Source organism: Microcaecilia unicolor, chromosome 9 (assembly GCF_901765095.1).
Source record: "Microcaecilia unicolor chromosome 9, aMicUni1.1, whole genome shotgun sequence".
Taxonomy (NCBI): domain Eukaryota; kingdom Metazoa; phylum Chordata; class Amphibia; order Gymnophiona; family Siphonopidae; genus Microcaecilia; species Microcaecilia unicolor.
The window spans coordinates 69,385,279-69,403,607 of record NC_044039.1 but is presented as its reverse complement, the minus strand read 5'-3'; the positions used below and the strand labels follow the sequence as shown (position 1 = coordinate 69,403,607).

At 43.4% G+C, this 18,329-nt stretch overlaps 1 protein-coding gene across 5 annotated transcripts in view; it reads left to right on the top strand.

Annotated features, from left to right (window-relative positions):
• Nucleotides 1-18,329, top strand: part of FBLN1 (fibulin 1) — a 1,130,965-nt gene that overhangs the window by 196,189 nt on the left and 916,447 nt on the right. The gene's annotated exons all lie outside the window — the stretch shown is intronic.

The window sequence follows — 18,329 nt, the reverse complement described above, 5'->3', positions numbered from 1 at the left end:
TTCTGGGGCCACTGTGTACTCAGTGCTTCTTAGAACCATTTCTGAATGGTGGATGAAAGCTAACTTTGAGGGCCCTAATTTTGTGGGGCCGAATCCAAGAAATCTAACCAGCAAACATCTGAACAAAGTCCACACAAAATATAGGCTTTGGCTGTTCAGCAGAAAATAGCTTTTAATGGTAAAATAGGGTGGTAAAATAATACAGCTCAAAACAAATTTACTTGCCTTGACAAATATTCTCTGAGCTTCACAGAAAATATTAGAAAGGCTAACTTCTTTAGGATAGAGTTAGGTACATAATAACATATTGTACTGGACAGATCAAGTATTCTGACTCTGACAGTGACCAATTCAGGTTACCAATAGCTGGCAGGATCTCAAGGATTATATTGTTCCTTTTTTTTCATAGAGAAGTGTAGGCTTTCTAAGCCTTCATGACTTTATAACTGTTTATTTTTTTTTTGTTGTTACATTTCTACCCTGCGCTTTCCCACTCATGGTAGGCTCAATGCGGCTTACATATTATATACAGGTACTTATTTGTACCTGGGGCAGTGGAGGGTTAAGCGACTTGCCCAGAGTCACAAGGAGCTGCCTGTGCCTGAAGTGGGAATTGAACTCAGTTCCTCAGGACCAAAGTCCACCACCCTAACCACTAGGCCACTAGGGTGGTGGATCTTTTTAAATCCTATTATGCTAACTCTCTTGACCACACCTTCCGGCAACAAACTCCAGAGCTTATTTTTTTTCTTTATTTGTTTTATTCTCAATACAAAATTGTTGTACATAACAGAGAAAGGTATGTAATACAGCAGCTAATTCATCAAACAAGTATACACAGCTGCAATAACTAAGTAAACCCGTACATAAACTTGTGCAATATGTTGTCCGTTGTAATAAGGAGCCCCTAATCCTTCTGTATTGAGTTTTCATTTTACCCCTTTCATCCAATCACACATAGACCACCTCACCAATCATGCATGTCCATCCACAACATCCAACCCCTTGCACCCTCATAACCTAAATTCCCCCTCCCCCCTCCTAACCCAACCTGTTTAGACAGGAAGCCCACAAATAAGCATATTGGCGATTGATCAATTTAGGGGAACTACGAAAACTCTGGATTTCGTATTTGCCTACCTCCCTCCAGAGCTTATTTAATTGTTGGTTGGAAAAACACATTCCAGCCGATATTTAAAACCATTTAACCAGTCAGGAACAGCTCCTGACCAGTTAAATGGTACGTAACCAGCTATCCTGCGATATTCAGTGAATAGCCGGTTATATTGTACCTAATATATCCAGCTATCTGCTGATATTCAGTGCATCACCAGCCATATTTGGTGGCCATATTAGGCTGCCGAAATGGCAGGCCTATCTTTGGCTGGTTTCAACTTAACCAGCCATCATTGACTATCAGCTTGACCGGTTAAGTTGAAACCGGCCAAACAACACCTGGATATTCAGTGCTGGTCACTGGAAATGGCCTGACATTGAATATCTGGCCTGACTGCCAGCTGTGGGAGGCAGCTTACATATCTTCCGCAGTCTGAATGTCAGCTTCATTGTGTATAAACTGCCCCAATTTGATGGGGATGCATGCAATTCAGTGCATCCAAAAGTGAGCCAAAATTCTGTAAAGTGCTTTCAGGCAAGTGCCCCCTTTATAGAATAGGTGCGGATGTTGGGCTCAAGTGGCATGCTCAAAAGTGTCAGGTTGCATACACACTCACATGTGTATGCTCTTTGTGATGACATCACCAGCATAGAGACAAAGCACACAAAATATGGCTTCCACTCTCCTGATGGCCAGGCACATAGTTCCTAGAATGAAGGAATTGTTAAGAGCCTGGCTACAGGAAGGATTATATGAAGTTGAGGCATTCCTGGGAGAAGGTGCACCAGAAGTTCAATGGCCAGGTAGAGGTGCATTGAGAGGTAAATGCAATCAGAAGAATACAATAGAGAGGAAGGTTCCAGATGGGAGCTAGAAGGGAAAGAGAGATGTCAGATCTGTACTGGACATTAAACCTTATATCACACAGTACTGTATGCTATAGCAGATGGGTCATAAATACAGGTCTAGCAACTTATTATAATTTGTCCTGAGTTTTGAAAAGGGAGAGGGGAAGATGTTAGAAACTGTGTACAGGCTTCATGTGAGCGTGTCACATCCTAGAATGACACATCCCATCTCAGCAATCCTACCAGATGTACATATGCACTCATTCAATACATGTGGCCAAAGTGTGAGTGCAAGGATTTAGGATGCATCACTTTGATTAGGTGTCTGTGGTCTGAGTGTCCCATAAGATATCAGTAGACAGCAATATGGGAGCCACTTTTTCAAATGGAAAACACATACCTAATATAGTAACAGAGCATATGACAGATGATAGCCATAGGGCAGGATGGAAAAGATATGGTGGGAGACCAAATGGGGCCCAAACTATAAGGCAATGGTTCCCAAACCTGCCAGGCGGGCTCCCAGACTGTCAGGTTTTCAGGATATCCACAATGAATATTCATGAGAAAGATCTTCATGCACTGCCCCCCACTGCATTTTAATCTCTCTCATAAATATTCATTGTTAATATCCTGAAAACCTGAATTTCTGGGGAGCCCCCAGGACAGGTTTGGAAACCAATAACATAAGGACAAGTATGCACTAAATACTCATGAATACCTCAGGGAGGAGTAGAGAAAGACCTAGTAGCCACTATGTGTAGGCGAGATTAGGTGGACCAGGGGCAGATGTGGTAAATTGGTTGCAGATGAGGTTTGGTGTTTCTTTCAAGGTCTTGATGCTAGACTGGCCTCCTGTCATTGATGCTCCTGTCTTGATGCTAGACTGGCCTCCTGTCATTTTTGGCCTGTCAATTGGTTTCCTATGTTCCCTCTAGAGCTCTTCAGTCAGCTCATTTGTGCCAGTTGGTATTGCCTTCTTTCCTTCAGGTCTCCTTGATTTCACAGTGGACTTCCATGTTTAGTGTAATGGATCCTCGGCTTTGGAATCAGCTGCCGACCTCTCTCAGGTTGGAAAACGTTTTACTGGCCTTTAAGAGGATGCTTAAATCACACTTCTTCCAGGAGGCTGTCCTCTAATTTTTTGAGTAGTGTTTTCTTCTTTTCGCAGACGATGGTGACAGTAGTGTGGTATCCTGGGGTCTGGGGCTCTGGTGACACAGCAGGCCTTTGTTTGTGTTTTGTTTTGTTATTTTTTTCTCTCTCTTCTTCTGCTTCTTTCCTTTCTAATTGGTTGGCATTCTTTTTTTGGTTTGTATTATGTTATTTTTTAATTGTAACCTGCCTATCAAATGAAAATAAACTTGAACCTTGTATACACAGTGGGACAAGAAGGTCAACTGAGTGAAAGGCAAGTGTGGAAAGACAGATTGAAGATTTGCTGAAGAGGGCCCATATTCTTAAGAAAAAGAAGTCAGACTGTCTGGAGGGGGCCAGAGATGAGCTGCAGAGGAAGGCAGATAGAAATGCTAAATAGTAGTAGTAGTAGTAGTAGTAGTAGTAATGAGCCAATGAAAAGTGGGTGCACACTGACAATATCCATGGGCAACTTGAAGTGTTTGTTTGAACAGGAGGCCCCACTAGGGTGGCAGCATCCAAGGAGTGCACCAACATAGCCCCTGTGCTGCCCTCTTTTCTGGCAGCCAGCCCCATTGTGATTCCTTTACCTCCCTGTTAGCTCTACCACAACATGAAATAATCCTTCATGACATGCCCCTGTAGGCAAAGGCCTATGCTGAACTGTGACATTTTCCTGAGGACCTCTGATAGTGAGAGTGTATGCCAAAGAGGCACCACCAAAGGTGCGTTTCTGTGGGGACTTTTACTTAAAGAGGCCAAGGAGGCTCAATCCTCCTTAGATATTCAGGACATCCCAGAACTATAGTAACAGGACAACAAGCATGGATAATGTGTCTCAACCTGCTTAAACACATAGACTTTCACTTACGCTTCTCTAACATGAACCCCGCTCACAGGTATACTCACTAGCATATCCATCTCTACTGTATGGAGGTACATGTGTGATGGAAGAAATAAGACACACAACATTCCTGGGAGGGGTATGATGAGGGCAAAAAGAAAAGCTGTATATTCCTGAATAGATGCATTATGGTGTGACTGCTAAACCTGGGAAAACCTGAAACTATCCTAATTTCACCTAATTCTCTGTCAGGTATGTGAGTGAGGTACATGTTGGCTGGTGATATTCCTTATGAGGTTTCCAGCTGAGCATTACCCTCACACCTGCATCACCTCATTGGGCAGCTGTTGTTACACATAGGCCCTGTATATATTTTACATTGTGCCAGTGTGCATATATGCCCAACAATAGATAATACTCTTCCCTTTAATAAATACACTCTTGTATAAAGGGAAGAGTATTATAAAGCTACGCCAATGTAGAATTCTTATATGATATACGCCTGTACTGAACAATATACAGTAACCTCAACCACATAAATCTGCTATAATACAGACTAAAATATAAATTACCACCTCATCATCCCCACATGATAATGAGCAAGCCTTTTTCTGAGAAAGCAAGTCAATCATGCGTACTCACTGGCATGTCTTACAGCTGTACCCTACATTTGAAAATATTTCTGTTATTGCTTACAAGTGGGGACGAACCACTGGTGAACTTTTGTCAACAGAGATATCAGGATGGTCCATTACTGCATTCAACACAAAATCATTTAACATGTGGTCATTGCCAGTGGTGTAGTCTAGCTACCACTAGATCTTCCTGGACTGAAACACAATTGGGAGGAACAATAAAAGCACATACTATCACTACATGCAATAGTTTTAATGTACTTTATTTAATTGAATGTCCTTGTAAGTTAGTGTATGTAGGGCGTAGCAGTAGACAGGTGCATCTGAGATTAAATGAACGTAAATCTAGGATTAATACAGGTAATCTTCAAGCAACATTGGTTCCACATTGGTTAGAAAAACAGCATACCATACAAGACATTAAATGGCAAGTAAAAGATCAGGTATGTCAAGGGTGGGAGGGTGATCATTTAGAAAAAACATTAAATTATAAAGAGCAACAGTGGATGTTTTTACTACGATCAGTAATTCCTAAGGGACTAAATGCAGAGATAGAGTTGGGATCATTACTCTGGTAGTCTTCTGTGATTGGTGGATGGTAATCAGCTGATAGTTTAAATATTTGGGAACTAGATACCAGCGCCACCTGACTGTGAAGTTTGAGTCGGCAAGATGAATCAGGCTTTGGAACAGGTAAAGGAGTCCTTAAAGGTTTGGGGTTCCTATTTTTTTAGTATTTAAGAGTATTAGTTAAGATAGCTTTAAATGTAATTTTTGTTTTTTCCAGGGGGTATATCCTTAATAAAGCAAAGTTGCGAAACATGATTCATGTTGGATGAATTACCTCTGAGCCAAAAAAGTAAGAATCTATTTTAATAAAAGAGAATCAATAGAAATCAAACAAAATAAAACATGGAAAAGAAAATAAGATGATACGTTTTTTATTGGACATAACTTAATACATTTCTTGATTAGCTTTTGAAGGTTGCCCTTCTTCGTCGTTTGATTTCTATTGATAATCTTAAGAGTGGACTAACACGGCTACCACACTCCTCCAATAAAAGAGAAGAAATTATATTTAAAAGACCAGTGAAGATGATAGTGCTTAATTCTTGATGGGATAAGTGGTAACCATTGAGTAGCACTGCTGAAGTATTGGGTGAGAAGTTAGTTATTTTGCGATCCCAGTCATACTGGAAATTTTGGCATTGATACTGCTGAAGATCAATCATTCTGTCATAGAATAAGGGGGTCCTTGCTAAACAACATGATAATGTTTTAAGATCTCACATACATTTACAATCCCCTGATCAGCATTATGTACTGACTGTATAAGTATCATCCTCATAACAACAGTAAAATAACACACCTCCTGTAAGACATGCGTGTGAGTGCATAGCACACTAACATGCCACCCTAGCCAGTGCATAGTTAGGTTTTATATATTTATTTATTGCTTTTGTATCCCACATTTTCCCACCTATTTGCAGGCTCAATGTGGCTTCCAGAGTTTTGTTATGACATAGTCATTCCAGGATATCAGATACAATTAATAATGTAAAAAGATTAAATAAGGGAAGAGAGAAGGAAGGTGTTAAGCAGGATAGTATAGAAGGTGGAATTTAATAACTGGGTTGGTTGGTGAGGTAGTTTTGTATGCTATGGGTTCTCTTTGTAGGCCTTGTTGAAGAGATGTGTCTTCAAAGATTTGCGGAAGTTAGTTATTTCGTCAATAGTTTTCAGGGCTGTAGGTAATTCATTCCACAACTGCGTGCTCATGTAAGAGAAGGTAGTGGCATGTATCAGCTTGTATTTTAGTCCTTTATAGCTGGGGAAGTGCAGATTGAGAAATTTGTGGGATGATCTTATGGCATTTCTGGGAGGCAGGTCCACGAGGGTTACCATGTAGATTGAGGCGTCTGCGTGAATGATTTTGTGTACAATCGTGCAGATCTTGAACGCAATGCGTTCCTTGAGTGAGAGCCAGTGAAGTTTCTCTCCTAGGGGTTTTGCACTTTCATATTTAGTTTTTCCAAATATGAGTCTGGTGGCGGTATTCTGGGCTGTTTGGAGTTTTTTGATAGTCTGTTCTTTGCAGCCAGCGTACAGTGCGTTGCAGTAATCCAGATGACTTATTACCATTGACTGTACCAAGGTGCGGAAGATATATCTCGGGAAGAAAGGTTTTACTCTTTTTAGTTTCCACATGGAATAGAACATCTTTTTTGTCATGTTCTTCACGTGAGCGTCGAGTGTGAGGTTTCGATCAATGGTAACTCCAAGAATTTTCAGATTTTGTGTGACGGGGAGAAAACAGTATGGTGTGGTTATGGTGGAATAGTTGTTTTTGTTGTGTTGTGAGGTGAGTACAAGACATTGTGTTTTTTCTGCGGTAAGTTTTAGCTGGAATGCATCCGCCCAGGAGTGCATGATTTGGAGGCTTTGGTTGATCTTGTTGGTGATTTCGTTTAGATCATGTTTGAACGGGATGTAAATCGTGACATCGTCTGCGTATATGTAGGGGTTGAGGTTTTGATTGGCTAGAAGTTTGGCTAGAGGTATCATCATTAGGTTGAAGAGAGTTGGTGAGAGGGGGGATCCTTGGGGAACTCCACATTCAGGTATCCATGGGGGTGATATGTCCGCGTTCGTTGTTACTTGGTATGATCTTGTGGTCAGGAATCCTTTGAACCATTTGAGAACTGTACCTCCTACTCCGAAGTATTCTAGTATGTGTAATAGTATTCCATGATTGACCACGTCGAAGGCGGTGGACATGTTGAATTGTAGGAGGAGTATGTTGTTACCAGTTGCAATTGCTTGTTTGAATGAGTTCATTGCGGATACTAATACAGTTTCGGTGCTGTGATTTGACCGAAATCCTGATTGAGACTCATGCAGAATTGAGTGTTTATTTAAGTATTCAGTGAGTTGTTTCGCCACTATGCCGTCCATGAGTTTGGTTATGAGCGGAATAGATGCTACTGGGCAATAATTGGTTAGGTCCATTGTGCTTTTCTTAGCATCTTTTGGCAGCGGAGTAAGTAAGATGTTTCCTTTCTCCATGGGGAAGAGACCATTTTGAAGCCTGTGGTTTACATGATTCATGAGGTCTTTTTTGAATTGTTTGGGGACGGATCTTATTAGGCTATTGGGGCAAATGTCTAATTTGCATTGTGACTTGGCGTATTTTCCGAGCCATTGTGAGATTTCATCTGACAATATCGTGTCAAAGTTGGTCCATGATCGATCTGCTGGGTATTCCCCAGGTTCTGGATCTAGACATTCAAGGATGCTTGTGTACTCAGAGATGTTGGTAGGTATCATGAGTCGAAGCTTTATAATTTTTTAGTTGAATTAGTTCGCAAGATTGGTTGCGGATGGGGTGTCGATGTTGTTAGAGATAACCAGTGTAGTATTTAGGAGTTTGTTTACGAGTGAGAAGAGTTTGTGAGTATTCTTGTAGTTTGGTCCTATTATTGTTTTGTAGTATGTTTTTTTAGTTGTCTGATAGTGTATTTGTATTTTCTTTGTAGCTGTTTCCAGTCTTTGAGTGTGTGTTCGTCTTTTTTCTTGCTCCATGCTCGTTCTAATCTTCTGACCTGTGTTTTTAGTTCTTTCAATTCTTCATTAAACCATGGTATTGAGTTTTTTCTATGTGAGGTTCAGGTTTGAAGTGGTGCTATGTTGTCTAGTATTGTTCTGCATCTGTTGTCTCATTCTTGGAGAAATTGTGGCGAGTCTATTGGTGTTGTCCATTCGTCGGTATAGAATTGCTGCCAGAATGTTGGTGGGTCTATTTTACCTCTCGTAGTATAGATTTTTTGCTCTTGTTTTTGTTGTGCCTTTTTTGTTTTCCAGCGGAGTGAGAGGTTTGCTTTGTAGTGATCGGACCATGGCGTGGCCACTAGGTTGCATCTCAGCTTCAGTCACCCTTAGTGATCACTTGTAGCATGGTGTCCTTGTCAAGCCATCATAGGTCTGGAAGACCTGGGAAGTGCAGATGGAAATTAAATATTGAATGTCATGTTGCTTAGAGAGCTGATGTCAACATATAATTATGGACTGTATCCAGTGGTGTGCTGGTAAATTTTTAACAACAGACTCTCTCCCCTGTCCACCTCTGCGCCCCCCTGCCAAATTGCAGAGCTGGCTATACCCGGGGAGAGGGCTTCTCTCCGGGAAATTTTTTTAAATGCTCCCAGGCTCTAATTCATGTGGGATAAAATGCCATAAATAAGTAAATAGATAGAAACTCTGAACGTTGAGCACCTGATTCCCATAACATGATGTCTGTTTTAGAAGACCTTTACCAGGAGAAAAAAAAATATCTGCACCAATAACAGGGTTAGGTGTCCCTATAACCAGCCCCTCCAAATGACACACTGATTACGATTTATAACAAATTACTACTCTACCTATGAAAAGTTATTCCCTTATTATACTTCCTCTGTGTACATCCCTATGAACAAGATGGCAGCATTTTTAAGAATGTAACTTTTTTTTTTTTTTTTTTTACAGTATCCTCCCCACCCCTCCTCACTTACCTGTTACAGACCTTCTCCCTGATCCCCAGAGCCGAAGAGTCCCACTCCCAGCACATACCTGAAGGCAGCGTCCCTGGTGGTCAAGTGGATTCTTTGGGGCAGGAAAGATCCCCAGTCTTTCCTGCCTGCTGCCAGCTCTGACCCTCCTCCTGCCGCATCTTCTTTAAAATGGCTGCCGAGACTTACAAGGGCGGCCTCCCAAGACATCCTCTTTCTTCCCTCCCCTCCATCCATATGTATCTCCTTCCTCTGTCTGCCCCCCCCCCGCATCCATGTCCAGAATTTCTCCTCTCTCCCCTAAATCCGTGTGTATCTTCTTTGTCTTCCCTCCCCTCCATTCATGTCCAGCCTTTCTACTTCTTCTGTCTTCTCTCCCTCCCCTCCATCCAGGTCCAGCATTTTTCCTCTCTCCCTTCCCCTCCATCCATGTGCATCTCCTTCCTCTGTCTTTCCTCCCCTCCAACATTTCTCCTCTCTTCCCTTCCCTCCACTCCATCCATTTCCAGCATTTCTCCTCTCTCCCCTCCCCTCCATCCATGTGCATCTCCTTTCTGTCTTCTCTCTCCTCTATCCAGGTTCAGCATTTCTCCTGCCCTCCCCTCCATCCATCTATGTCCAGCAACTCTCCTCTCTCCCCTGTCCTCCCCTCCCATCCATGTCCAGTGATTCTCCTCTGCCCTCCCCTCCCATCCATGTCCAGCGATTCTCCTCTGCCCCTATCCTCCCCTCCCATCCATGTCCAGTGATTCTCTTCTCTCCCCTGCCCTCTTCTCCCATCCATGTCCAGCGATTCTCCTCTGCCCTCCCCTAACCATCCATGTCCAGCGATTTCTCCTCTCTCCCCTCCCATCCATGTCCAGCGATTCTCCTTTGCCCCCTATCCTCCCCTCCCATCTATGCGCAGTGACTCACCCCAGCCTCCACCTGCCCCCCCCCATTTCAGTTCCAGTTCTAACCCCAGCGCTGGCTCCTCTGCCCGCCCTCAGCTCCCCGATAGCCCTTCTTTCCTTCCTGCCACTGCCCTGCGGTTAATATTTTATTTACCTCAAGTCGCAGTGGCAGCACTGAAAGCAGCAGGCTCAGTTCGCCTCCAACCTTCCCTTCCCTCTCAGTGTCCTGCCCTTGCAAAAACAAGAAATACATCAGAAGAATGCGAGACACTGAGAGGAAAGGGAAAGCTGGAGGTGAGCCGATCCTGCTGCTTTCAGTGCCGCTGCCGCGATTTGAGGTAAAATAAAATATTTAAACGCAGGGCGGCAGCAGGAAGGAAAGGAGGGCTATTGGGGAGCTAAGGGCGGGCAGGTGAGTCGGTGCTGGGAGTCTGTGACCCTGCAGCTCGGGGGGGGGGGGGGGGGGGAGAGGCAAGCCATCTCACACTCCCACAACCAGCTTGCAAGATATCAAAAACTTTAACAACCAGTTCTTGTGAGCCGGCTCCAGCACACCACTGACTGTATCCTACACAAATCTCCACTAACAACGAGCTTGCCTCCTAACCAAGGAATGCAGACCCTATTCTAGCCTGACCCCTAATCCTCTGCCCATCTTCCTTGCCCAGATCTACAGCCCATCCAACCACTAGGGCTATAATAATTGAAATAGTCTGCTCTCTGTGGCAGCCTATGCCAGAATGCAAATGTCTGAAAGGAACTGTGTGGGATCCACATGTGACACTGGAGGATCAGAGTCCTGGAGGAGCGGTTTGTCATTGCCATTCCCTAAGAGCACATACAGATGTCCCCACATCCACTGAATGGAGGACACACTGCTAGCAGAAGGGTTCACAAATGTCCAAGTACTTGGTGGGAATGAGCAATGCACTGCAAGATGGTAGCTTTAGTCATCCAGATATATAAAGGGACTCATAGCATTGCATAGCACAGGTGGCACACATATCAGTGCCTAATTCCTGGTGGAAAATGTTATACCACACAACTCTGGGATGTACACTGCAAACCAGCACAGACCACATTTGTTAATCCCACAGTGGTGACTAAGGTGACTGCTATCTGTGAATAGGGGTGAATAGGTTGTATACTACACTAACATCTGGATATATACCCCCATGAACAACCTGTTTCACCATGCTATAGTGCAAATACATCTCTCAGATGTTACCAGGATGGACTTGCTAGGATACAGAGGGTAACTGCAGATAATCTTCCTCCCACCTCTGTACAGTCTTTGTACACTTTCATCCTGTCTACTAAAGGAAAGGTTGTACCATCAGATAATCAGGAAGAAAACTAAAATTCACCAAGGATGCAGGATAAACACACACACTGCAGGGACTGCTAATTAAGACCCACACCTCTTTCAATCTGGTAGGTCAACTGAGACAGAATACTGTGGTTGTGGTCAGTAGGACACATGTTGGGAGTGATTAATATGATTAAACAATAATAGCCAAGTGGTTCTGTGAAGCCACAGACAGCTGAAGCTGACCTCCACACTTAAATTGATAACTGTGACAGCTCACCTGTTGCTTCATACTGACATGTTCTTGGCCTAATACATAACACTGTTTGAAGCAATGGAATGGATAATAGTACATCCTGTTGAAGAATGTGACTCTCAACTCAATGCACCTGACAATCATTCAAGTCATTGCAAAATTGTGTGTCAAACTTTTGTGTGTGTGGACTTATTGAGGGGAATTGAGTGCCACATTATAAAATAGGCTTTTGGGCACCCAGCTGTATTATACTTCTGAACTATGGCTGAGAGACGTGGAGCATGGTTCAGGAAATGCCATTTTGTATCAGGCAAGCTCAGGATACTTGTCAGGGAAGTGAGGCACCATTAGAGTGTCCTGCTGGTGTCCAAGTAAGTGAAAACCAAAAACTTGCACTGTGGCATGGAATCTACACCAAAATCATGAGGTGAAGGACCTAAAAAAAGTGGAGAGATCTTTGAGCCAAAGCATGCAAAAAGGAGGCTCAACGATGGCGTGAAGGGCCCACCAGTATCATTTGCCCCACTGATTTGGAGAGGGATATCCTGGCCATATGTGACCCTGCCACCGTGGCACAGATTAGTCGGTGTGACCCTGCATGCAGATGGGAAGGTAAGACTGTCTCTCATACGTACAACATTGCAGATGTACAAAATAGTTGTGGTCATTCCTTTATGTCTTCAAGTCTTCACCACCCTCCCATTTCTCTTCTCTGTCCTCCTATGTAACACCACATCAGATAATGGATATTCTCAGGCACTGTAAACCTGCACATCTGTACAGTTCTTTGGTCCTCAACATTTTCTGTAACTTAGAATTATGGCAAAATACCTCTTCCCTCTTGCAGACTCACACCACAAGTTCTGATTCACAGCTGTTTTAAAGTTTGTAATTAATTAAACGGCTTAGTCCCTCAGTGCTTCACAGTGCTCTCTTTCCATGGCCTTCCATTACCTTACAACATTGCAGGCACAGTGATACTCAGCATAGCTTTAGCCATGTACCTCTATCTGATCTCATCCTTATACTTCTCCCTCCCTCCCTCCCACAAGGTTTTTGTAAATGTGCTACCAAGTTATTACTACAGCACTAGTGAACCATTCATTATCAGTGCATCAGTTAAGCAGAGAAGTATTGTCTAATGCCATGTCAAAATAATAGTTTACTGACCTTGTTGGATATCTGTTTGTCAGGTTTTCAAGGCATACACTAGGTTTGTGAGCCCTTGGGCCACTGCCGAGGAGCGGCAGTGGCAGGCAAAACCACCCCACACCAGGGACAAGACAGAACTCTGACAGAAACAGCTAGACTTCACCTGCACTTGGCCGCCCTTCCCCAGGAGTTGAGCCCCTGGTTGCAGGCGGCCGGCAGGACTTACTGGACAGGGCAGGAAATGGACAGGTATAAGCATCAGGACTGAAAGCTGCCAGGCAGCCACTAGCAAGAAACACAGACAACAGGAACTAGACAAGGAATACAGACCAGAAACAAGATAAGGAAATAAGCAATAAACCTAAGCTAAACTACACACAGACTAACTAGAACTGGACAAGAAACTCAGACAAGAAACCAGACTAGGCAGAAATGCAACAAGCACCAACATACCAGGGGCCTTAGACGATGCAAAGGCAAACACAGAAGCTTCCAGATGGCTAATAAAGCCCATCAGCAGCTGAAGATCAGCTGCAGGAATCACAAGGCAACTACAGGTGCTGTTCAGGTACAAACAAGAAAAGCAAGTCTAGCAGCCCGGAAGATCTGGACCGGATTGGGCTGAAATCTGGAACGTGTGATAGTCCATAGCAGCCACCGGTCATGGCCAGCAGAGGGCGAGGTGAGCACAGAGAAGGAAACATTCACATTCGTGACACTGTTCTGTTGCTGCTGAACAGCCTTAGTATTTAGCAATCTCTCTCATTCTTGCTTGGCACCAGTTTTTTGTGTAGGGTTTATCAGCCCCCACTGCCTCTAATGCCTGTTGGTGATGCATTTTTTTAGCAGATGTGTAGGAAGCTTAGTTGCAGATTCATAAACAATGTCTTCATTGGAAGTGCCACAGGCAAGGTGTGCAGAGCAGTAGCAGTTCCTCTCAAGGGACATGGCTTACATACAGAAACCAAATATGGTCACAGTTAGTCACAGAAATGTTATTTTTTTTCTCCTGTTTTGCAGAAGCATCCACATCACAGCACTCTGCTGAAGGGGGCAGCAGGGAGGAAGAGGCTACTTCAGGAAGTGTTGAGCCTGCTCAGAACATCCAAGAGCAAGAGTGAGCGACTTCTGAACCATCTCACCTTGCAGCTGGAGAGGGAGAGACTGAAGAGATGGGTGAATGGCAAGAGGAGGAGGAGGAAGATGAGCAAGAACTGGAGGGTGAGGAGCCTGATGATGTGCAGCTGGTGGGGGAGAGACAACATCACAAGGAGAAAGCGTGCCCATAATGCTGCAGCAGACGATGTCATTGATGGCCCTGACTTGAAGGAGGAGGACTTTATTAGGATCCTAAGGAATATTAAGGAATACCAGGCCCAGGTCAGTGTAGAGCTACCAGCGATGGGGCAGGGGATTAGGAATCTGGAAGCTATGCAGGCCCAGAGTGTGGCTACAATGAGGCTCACAGCCAGCAAGCTCCAGACCCTAAATAAGACTCTTGCCTCTACTCTCACCTGGCTCCTGGGATGCTTGCTGCTATGAAGCAGCTCGTCTAGCAGCTCCTCACCTGACCATTCATGCTTCTATCCACCACCCATACTGACCCACCTCATTTTCATGGGGAGGCCAGGGCTCTGTCGGGGGTGAGTAGCAGTTCCCCCCATTAGATGGTGCACAGCGCACCCATCTGCAGGCCCCTGTGTATGGCCAGGAAATGGAAGAAGTAAGGATTTTATGTGGCCAGTAGCTCCCTCTCTGTGCTGGCCATAGTTATGGTACTGGTGATAACCTTACACTGTCATTTGGCCCTTTTTATGTTATTTGTGTATTTGGTTTACAGAGAAACATGGAAAAGTGAAGGCAGATAAAGATCATATGTCCTATCCAGTCTATCCATCCATGCTATCTACCATCCCTTTCTCTCCCCTAGAAATCCTATGCACTTGTTCCAAGCTTTCTTGAATTCAGATACAGTTTTTGTCTCCACTACCTCCACTGGGAGGCCATTCCATGAAGAAGTATTTCCTCTGGTTCTTGTGAGTCTGTTCCCTTTCACCTTCATCCTATGCCCCCTTATTCCAGAGCTTCCTTTCAATTGACAGAGACTCACATCTCTATCATATCATTGGTGTTGACGGGTGTACCTGTTAAAATTGTTAAATAGGTTAAAAAAGTGGGGATTGTGTTGGATTCAGCTTTTATTTTTAGACCGCAAGTTCAGGCTTTGAATCGTTCTTTGTACTTTAAATTGAGAATGTTATCTCGATTGAAATCTATTTTGTCTTGGACTGATTTTAAAACAGAATTTCAGTCTTTGATACGTGGTTGCTTAGATTATTGTAACATTGTTTACCTTGGGTTGCCAAAGTACGCCCTTCAAGCTCTTCAGACAGCAATGAATTCAGCTGTGCAATTGTTATTGGGACTTTCCCGTTCTGAACATATTTCCTCTAGTCTGAAACGCTTGAAGTGATTACCAGTGCAATGGAGGATTCTGTATAAGTTGCTGACTATGGTTCATCAAGCTATTTACCAAGATTCAGCTTCTTATTTGAAAGCTGTTGTACAGTGGTATACGTCTTCACAATCTCTGCGCTCAGAGTATCAGCATATGCTGGTGACTCCTGCACTGCAACATTTGTGCCTGGAACTCACAAGGATGGGTACTTTTTCCACCCGTGGTCCTATTGAATGGACCAGTCTGCCATTACCGCAATTCAGAAGCACCTAAAAGATTTTCTTTTATTTAAGGCTTTTCATTGTCTTGTTTAAGTGATATATTTTTGATATGTCTTGTTTTTTGCTGCTGTTGTATTTTTATCTATTGTATATTTTGTGAATGCTTTTATTGTAATCTGCTCTGGATAAAGGCGAACTAAAAAAAACTAATCTAATATCTCCCCCTCCCTCTTGTCTTCCATATTGAGATCATTAAGTCTGCCCCTATACACTTTTAGTTGAAGACCACTGACCATTTTAGTAGCCACCTTCAGGACTGACTCCATCCTGTTGTTGTTATTGTTGTTTGTTTTTTTATCAAGAACTTTATTAGATATCCAACCATAAAAACATGGATTCATAGAAAAGCAGCACAGACACAGAAAAAAAACATCTCAGACAACCATATTATAACATATAATGCTGCAAAAATATACCAAGAGACAATATGGGACCTCTTTTGCAATAATAAAGTCTACCTTAAAAAATTAAAACAGCCCTTTCCCCTATAAAAATAAAAAAACATTTTGAATATCCTACAGTTACATATTAAGCAGTCTACCTCGAGCAGTGTGGGATTGCGAGTTCCAAAATGGTTCCCAAGTCAGACGAAACTTCTCTATAGATACAGAATCCAGATCTGTAAAATAACACTTCTCCAGCATCGCTTGCACAATCATGTACGATCTCCAGGGCTTTTTTTGAGGGGGTACTTGGTAGTACTGAGTACCGGCACCTTTTCCATTGTCTGTTAAAATTGACCCATGGACCCCAAGTTTTAATGAAAGAGCTCAGGCTCTGCACACCAATTCTGCCTTGTCATAGATTCTGTGACTGGTTGCATGAGGCCTGGCTATTGTGGGGTGGGTACCTCAGTGATTACCCCACCCCTGAAGGGTGGCCTGGCATTTGAGTACCGGCACCTTTTTTGCTAGAAAAAACTTACTGACGATCTCCATTGTGCAAGTTTGGGCGCTGCTGACGTCAGCCAACAGAAAAGGATAAATTGTTTTCCCAAATAGGGTTGATCTTCTCATAAATCCTTTAAAGTGTTTGGGTAAAGATGCTGCCACTGCATAAGAATCAAATCACATGTTAGGCTGCAGTAGCCATTGAACTTTCCACAGTGTAGATACATGTGCACAAATGGTAGTGCAAAAACGGTGCACAAGTGGACAATATCAGAACATACGTCCTAAAGACGCTGTTAGTTGGTAACATTTCAAACAGTTAGTGTCTGGGTGTATAGTCGCTCTGTATGGTCAGTGAGGCGAGACATGCATTCGCATCAGTCTTATATTGAATTTCGAGATTAGGTTGCTTTCTCATAAAGCGAAAGACTACGCTTAAATTGATCTACATCTGTGGAGATATGGAGTTCCGGTTCCCATTTATGAATGATAAGCAGGTAGTCAAAATGCGGGATCTGTTCCTGCAAAGACTTATGGTGATAGCAAAGTGGGACTTGTACCTGGGCCTCTAGACTAATAGCTTCTTTAAGCTTTTCCAATGTAGAATTGTATATATTAACATGTGGCACTGAGTACACATAATGATGTAATTGTAGACATGCAAAAGTGTCTCTAGGTTGTAAGTTGAAATCACACAATGTGTCCAAGGGTTTCAGCTTGCCATCCTCTGTGATCACCTGCCAAATATATGCCATGTCTGTGGAAAGCTAACACTTAAAAGTTAAGGAGGAGAGCCCAGGTAGAAAATGCCATTATCCTTAAGTGCCAATAAAGGAGTAGCACCAGGGATCATTCCTATATGTTTACATAGCCATCTCTAAGCCTGGCGCATAGATCCTTATGTAAGACAATGCAAGATTGCACCCTCCAACTTAACATGTCCAGCGTGTAAAACATAACCGGATTGCCTTGGAGGGGTAAACCTTGTTTCTGCTGAAGTATAGGGAAAGTGTACTGTAGATTGAAACCAGTCATTTATATGTCACATTTGATATACCATAAAGAAGAGTTTAAGATCCAACAAACCCAAGCCTCCCATATCTCGAGGCAAGGAGAGAGAGAGTCTAGCTCTCTTGCCATTCCACAAAAAACATGTACCAGCCCTACAATTGTCGTAAATGTTGTGTCTGAAGGAGAGTTGGCATCATTTGGAAAACATTTAACCAGCATGGAATTATCATTGTGTTATACAATGCAATTTTATCTGCAGTTGCAATTTAGTAAGGGTTAAGCAGGGTAGTAACTGTTAATCTGTTCGTGAGCCCTTGAGCCTAGGCTGAGGCTTAGAAAGGATCTTGGCCAAGGATTAGGGTGAACCAAACAGGTGCTACGTGAACCCACAGCCACAAAGCCCCGCACACTCAGGACACTCAACCAGCACCAGCAGAAAAGGGAGATAGACCACTCAGGCGGGCCTCACAGCTGAACAGAAACCTACTCGTAGAGAGTCCAAGCATATGGGCCTCACGGCCGATCTGGAACTGAGTCACACACTAGGGAAGGGAAAAAAGAACAACGAGGGGTCCCAGGAGGGACTGGAGCACATGCAACGCACACAGCACTAGCTAGACACAAGGGAAGGATGATGGACAAGAAGCTGGCAGGTACAGGCTACGACCAGGGTAAGAGAAAGCCACCACTTATAGGAATACACAGGTCTGTGCCACAGAGTCAAATAACAGACACTAGAGACAAAGGGAAAAGCAAGCAAACAGGGAAAGCTGCCTTTACATACACCCAACAGATAAGGAACAAAGCTTACAGGACTCAGGAGACAACCACAGCAGACAAAGAGTTAAAGCAGGCTAAAGGGAAGGGCTGCTAACAACACTCACATCAGGAAGAAGCAGGGCTTACACTGTAGTCAACGGTTTAAAGCTAACAAAGGAAAAACACAAACAATGT